This window comes from Triticum aestivum, chromosome 6B (genome assembly GCF_018294505.1).
Source record: "Triticum aestivum cultivar Chinese Spring chromosome 6B, IWGSC CS RefSeq v2.1, whole genome shotgun sequence".
NCBI lineage: Eukaryota > Viridiplantae > Streptophyta > Magnoliopsida > Poales > Poaceae > Triticum > Triticum aestivum.
Genome location: NC_057810.1, coordinates 623,957,527 through 623,964,243, shown reverse-complemented (window position 1 = coordinate 623,964,243; position 6,717 = coordinate 623,957,527). Strand labels below are relative to the sequence as shown.

Here is a 6,717-nt window from a genome sequence, read left to right as displayed (position 1 = left end):
ACCCAATTCAAACTATTTCGTGTTGTCCATGTTTGCGTTGATCATTTTTAGTGCATTAAATTATCGATCTATTCGAGTGCATCATGAATGGCATGACTCCATAACCCTAGACGGTTAGGGTAAACTCTCCCGTCCAAACTTCACCAGCGATCCAATGGATTCACCTCCCCTCTGCATGTAGCTCCGGCGGCCACTGGTGCGGAGGGGAATCCCAGTGCCTACTCTCTCGTTAATAGTTTAGGTTAGGTTTTTTTAGTCCTCGTAGGTGCGGCGCTCGACGTTTCTTCTTCGCGTTTGTCTTCTGGGTTTCGATCCTCCTCGAGTTCGTCTATTTGGACGTAATCGACGAAACTCCGGTGTAGATTCCTGCTGTAAAGGGGATTAGCCCGGTTCAGAAAAAAAGATTCCTGCTGTCTCCTTCGGGCGAAAAGGTTAGGGTTTCTCGTCATGTGGCGAGATTTGATGTCAGGTGTTTCAGATCTATGAAATGGTTCGACGACGACGACGACTGCGGCTTCAGGACGTTGGTCCTTAGGGGCACTTGCACAAAGACTCCGCAATTGTCATCGACAAGGTCAAGCCGACTCCGATAGGGGAGCAACGATAGTGACACGTCAGCGGCTCGTTCGGGTGGCAGTAGTGGTTGTTCAGTGGTCTCGGAATCTTGATGTAAACTTTTATTATGTTTGGGATGCTTTGTAGAACTTTTACAATAGAACTGATTTTTTTTCAAAAAAAAGTATTATCGATCTGTTAAAAGACACTCGAAACCTATTCCTATCTCATGCTGCAGTGATATGATTACTTTTTCGATTCAGAAAAGAAGTCATTGCGTGACGGCGCAAATAAGAAAATAGAGAAGCGGTGGCTAAAACAGATTTGACGAAGCTGTGCTACGGTGCTAACCTCGCACCGTCTATCGGACAGAACGCTGACAACGGACTCGATCCAGGACTTTGACCGGTTGCGGAAGAAGAAGTGTGATGAGAATAGTCAGCGCTCCCACCGTCAGGGGGTGTGAAAGCGAGAGCTCACAGTCACAGGATAAGGCCGACCTGGGGAGTTGCTGTTGTTTAACACGGGCGGCTCAGGTCGACGCCGGCCCACCTACCGTGCATGCGCGACGGATGATCTCTTCAGAGGAGACGTGCTTTTCGCGTCCCCGCCGTCGTGGATGTCGGCGTATCGCGAGACGTTCAAAACCAGTTTATTTTTTCTTTTCCTTTTTTATTTGGAGCGGGCGTTGCTTTCAGGCTGGCTCGTGTTCGACCGTTTCTTTTTTAACTGGGGACTGGAGAGTGGGGACGCAAGGGGACGAACTGCCTGCGTCATCCCCTTCCTTCCGGTCATGAAAACCAAGTCTTTGATTTACACCAAGCGATCCCCTATTATACTACCTCCGTAAGAGAATCTACAGCCGGACTTGGCAAATCCGGCCTCGACAAATCCAGCCTCCCGTACGTCCGCGGGCGCGTCCACGGATAGCACCCGCCGACCCCTTATATGTTGCGTCCCACATCAATGAACCTCAAATTTTGATTATCAAATCCATACACGATCATACGATACAAATTGTCCGAGTTGAACAGCTGAAAATAAATCAAAGTAAATCATAGTTCAATAAACTACATTAAAATTCTTACATTAAAGAATGAATAAAATCTCCCTAAGTAGGATTCGAACCTACGACCAGTCAGTTAACAGCCGACCGCTCTACCACTGAGCTACTGAGGAACAAGGGGGGATTCGACCTCCTAGAGTTCAACTCCCGCTCTCAACCCATGAACAATATGAGTCCGAAGCTTCTTTCGTAACTCCCATAATTTCTTCGTAGTGGCTCCGTTCCATGCCTCATTTCATAGGGAAGCCCAAAGTGGCTCTATTTCATTCTATTTCACTTCCTAGCACTTCCTATCATTTAATATCCATCCCTTTGGTCTTGTTGACATAAGAGATGTCATTTATAGTCTATCTCTTTCTATATATGGAAAGTCAAGAAATTCTCATCGAAACATCGAGAAATTGTGCATATAGAAAACTCTAAAGAAAGAAAAAAAGGAGACCCATGCCATGATTTTCAAATCTTTTCTATTTAGTAGTCTAAGTTTCTCGATGAGGATAATTAATTCGGTCGTTGTGGTCGGACTCTATTATGGATTTCTGACTACATTCTCCATAGGTCCCTCTTAGATCTTCTTTCTCCAATCTTGGATTAGGGAAGAAGGAGATATTCGCGACTACTGGCGATTTCATTATGGGGCAGCTCATGATCTTCATATCGATCTATTATCCACCTCTGTATCTATTCTTTCTTAGCTAAACAGGTGGAAGATCTATCCAATTTGGTTATATTATATCATGGACTCGAAAAACGAATCTGAATTTGACTGAAATGCACGATCTTCATAGGTATCACTTTTCACGATACCTAAAAGGTGGAATAGCGATTTTCGAACCATTTCCTATAAGAGAATGGTTTCCATTACTTTGAGAAATGGATTCTTATATCAAACTATAGCTATTGCATTAAAGAAGAAAAGAAACTAATAGAAGTCGAAGACGCGGAATGATAGTGAATAGAGAGAAAGATTCTTCTGATTTTCTTGTTTCTATCTACTAGACGCCATAGAGAATTGAGAATTTTCATGTCTTTCAATTCTCGTACTCGTAATTGGAAAGTTCTGGAAGGAGACCCATCATTTTGCAATGAAAACAACATATAAAACTCGGGACAATTTCGAAATCAGGCCAAGCGTCTTAATACATATGCAAAAAAAATTAGAGTTACTTAATAGTTTCAGTATGAATCGCTATTGGTTTGATACGAATAATGACAATCGTTTCAGTATGTTAAGGATACAAATGTATCCACAATTCATTTAGAGTTACTTAATAGTCTATTTCTTATACCATATCTCTATCCCGTGAAATTCTCGAGCCAAAAGATGGATGCATATGCTGTGTTTCATTTTGCTAAATGATATCAATTAAATGGTGTGTCAATTCCATAAATTGCATATAGCAATAAATAAATCAGCAAAATTCTTTCTAATATTTTAGATAGAAGAAATGTTTCTTCTATCTAAAATATTAGAAAGAATGTACCCTTCTATCCAAATCCAATTTGCATCGATAAAATAAATCCAAATTCCAGTAGTAGATGAATAATTGCAAATTTGTGTGTGTACGAGATTAGAATAACTTCAAAATAACTGACATAATTTTGTATTTTTCCTGATTAGAAAAATACATGAAAAAGAAAGGAGGTAGAATTTTTTTTGGATTTATGGTTAAAGAATAAAAAGAAGAAAACAGGGGTTCTGTTGAATTTCAAGTATTCAGTTTCACCAATAAGATACGGAGACTTGCTTCACATTTGGAATTACACAAAAAAGATTTTTCATCGGAAAGAGGTCTACGAAGACTTTTGGGAAAACGTCGACGTTTGCTGGCTTATTTGGCAAAGAAAAAGAGAGTACGTTATAAGAAATTAATCGGTCAGTTGAATATTCGGGAGCAGTAATTTAATCGTTCAAATTTTTTTCTTGTTTTATTATTTTTTTAGTAGTCTTATAGTAGTCTTAGATTTTTCATTTTGATGAGCCTCGCTTTGAGGAATTCATGGAATAATCCATTTTCATGGAATAATGAATTAAGGAAGAAAGGATATGAGTCTACCGCTTACAAGAAAAGATCTCATGATAGTCAATATGGGCCCTCAACACCCATCAATGCATGGTGTTCTTCGACTGATCGTTACTCTCGATGGTGAGGATGTTATTGATTGTGAACCCATATTAGGCTATTTACACACAGGAATGGAAAAAATCGCGGAAAACCGAACTATTATACAATACTTACCTTATGTAACAAGGTGGGATTATTTAGCTACTATGTTTACAGAAGCAATAATAGTAAATGCACCAGAATTCTTGGAGAATATTCAAATACCACAAAGAGCCAGCTATATTAGGGTAATTATGTTAGAATTAAGCCGGATAGCTTCTCACTTGCTATGGCTTGGACCTTTTATGGCGGATCTCGGCGCACAGACTCCTTTTTTATATATTTTTAGAGAGAGAGAGAGAATTAATATATGATCTATTTGAAGCTGCTACAGGTATGCGAATGATGCACAATTACTTTCGCATCGGAGGAGTAGCCGCCGATCTACCTTATGGATGGATCGAGAAATGTTTAGATTTCTGTGATTATTTTTTACGCGGAGTTGTTGAATATCAACAACTTATTACACAGAATCCAATTTTTTAGAGAGAGTTGAAGGAGTAGGTTTTATTAGCGGAGAAGAAGCAGTAAATTGGGGCTTATCGGGACCGATGTTACGAGCTTCTGGAATACAATGGAATCTTCGTAAAGTAGATCCTTATGAGTCTTACAACCAATTTGATTGGAAAGTCCAATGGCAAAAAGAAGGGGATTCGTTAGCTCGCTATTTAGTACGAGTTGGTGAAATGAGGGAATCCATCAAAATAATTCAACAAGCTGTAGAAAAAAATTCCTGGAGGACCTTATGAGAATTTAGAAGTCCGACGCTTTAAGAAAGAAAAGAATTCTGAATGGAATGATTTTGAGTATAAATTTCTTGGTAAAAAACCTTCGCCCAATTTTGAATTGTCAAGACAAGAGCTTTATGTAAGAGTAGGAGCCCCAAAAGGTGAATTAGGGATTTATCTAGTAGGAGATGATAGCCTTTTCCCCTGGAGATGGAAAATCCGTCCACCTGGGTTTATTAATTTGCAAATTCTTCCTCAGCTAGTTAAAAAAATGAAATTGGCTGATATCATGACGATATTAGGTAGTATAGATATCATTATGGGGGAAGTTGATCGTTGAAATGATAATAGATAGGGTAGAGGTAGAAACTATCAATTCTTTTTGGAAATTGGAATTATTAAAAGAAGTCTATGGACTGATATCGATTCTACCCATTTTGACCCTCCTTTTGGGAATAACAATAGAGGTACTCATAATTGTGTGGTTAGAAAGAGAAATATCTGCGTTGATACAACAACGTATTGGTCCTGAATATGCTGGCCCAGGGGACAATGCCAAAATGAAATCAATGTTCGAGCAGGACGTATGGCTTCGTAACGCTGGCCGAGTGCCTGCTCCGAGCAGAATGCGCCCTGCTCCACCTGCACCCGGGCTGCCTCCTTCGCCCGCATCCGGGCCGCATGATCCGCTGACGCTGCCGCAACCGTCCTCGTTGCCTCCTACTTCCTATGGTCGTTGATCTCCTTCTTCTTGTCCGCAAGCCAATTCTTTGCATGCTCATCCAAGAGGGTTTCGTCCGCCTACATGATCTTCACATCCTCCATGTCTCGTGCGAGTTGCACCTTCTCCTTCTTAAGCTCAATCTCGCCAAATATCTTGGCCTTCTCGAGTTCCCATTTGATCGTCGTCTCTTACTTCTCCAACTCAATATTTCCCCTCTCAATTTTGAGCCTCTTCTCCACCCTCTTCCGGCCCCACTCCATCTCTCCTTTTGTATGTCCAACATGAGTCCCTCCTCTTTCTTGTTCCCCCTTACCGAAAAAATGCCCGTCCATGTGGATGATATTTTTGTAGTTGCGGCGCCACGGGAGGCCCGTGCCTTCTCCCACTTGTTTCCCATGACTTGTCGGTTATCCTTGGCACGGTGGCTCTTTCATTCGCGACGACAACATCATCCTCTTCATCATCCAACCCAATTGATTGGTGGGAGCTTGAGCCATCATTCCTCTTCTTGCCGGACTTGAGATTGGCCACAAGTTGGTTCCACTTCGGCTTGCCATTCAATATGATCCAACAATGACTAAAAGCAAACGACTTCTTCTCCACCTCGTGATACAAAGTGGCCGCCACCGACGTCTAGCAAACAACATATGTATGAGTACGAGAATGCAACCACAAGGAAGCATATGCAAATGACGACAAGATGAAACGACTGAGCTTATGTGAGTTGCCACTCCCATCTCACTTTGAGGGCGTTTGGTCACTTGTGAGTAGTAGCCGACGTACTTGTTCACTTCTCCTTGAATGATCCCCCATCGATGTTGGAGAGATGCCACATTGCGGGTGGCCACAATAGGATGTGGCTCCACATACTCCTTTTGTTCGTGACGCTCCTTCCAAATTTTATCCCAATACTTGTTTCCCTTTTGCTTGGTGGCGCATATTGGATCCATTGTTGTGGCCAACCAAGATTTGACCAACAAGATGTCTACAAATCTTGAGAATGTCGGACCTCTTTCCTTCGCCGTCCTAATCTTCTTCTTCTGCTTGCTCGGATTGGGATAGGATGTTGTCCCAATTTCAAATGCGGTGGTTGTTGGAAATATGCCCTAGAGGCAATAATAAAAGGATTATTATTATATTTCCTTGTTCATGATAATTGTCTTTTATTCATGCTATAATTGTATTATCCAAAAATCGTAATACACGTGTGAATACATAGACCACAATACGTCCCTAGTAAGCCTCTAGTTGACTAGCTCGTTGGTCAATAGATAGTCATGGTTTCCTGACTATGGACATTAGATGTCGTTGACAACGGGATCACATCATTAGGAGAATGATGTGATGGACAAGACCCATTCCTAAGCATAGCACAAGATCGTGTAGTTCGTTTTGCTAGAGCTTTTCCAGTGTCAAGTATCTCTTCCTTAGACCATGAGATCGTGTAACTCCCGGATACCGTAGGAGTGCTTTGGGTGT

The 6,717-nt window shown here is 41.4% G+C and overlaps 1 non-coding gene across 1 annotated transcript; it reads right to left on the bottom strand.

The window, feature by feature from the left end:
• Window positions 1-1,662: 1,662 nt before the first annotated feature.
• TRNAN-GUU (transfer RNA asparagine (anticodon GUU)) lies at window positions 1,663-1,734 on the bottom strand. Its single transcript has one exon. It is a non-coding gene; the product is annotated as a tRNA-Asn (tRNA).
• Window positions 1,735-6,717: the final 4,983 nt, after the last annotated feature.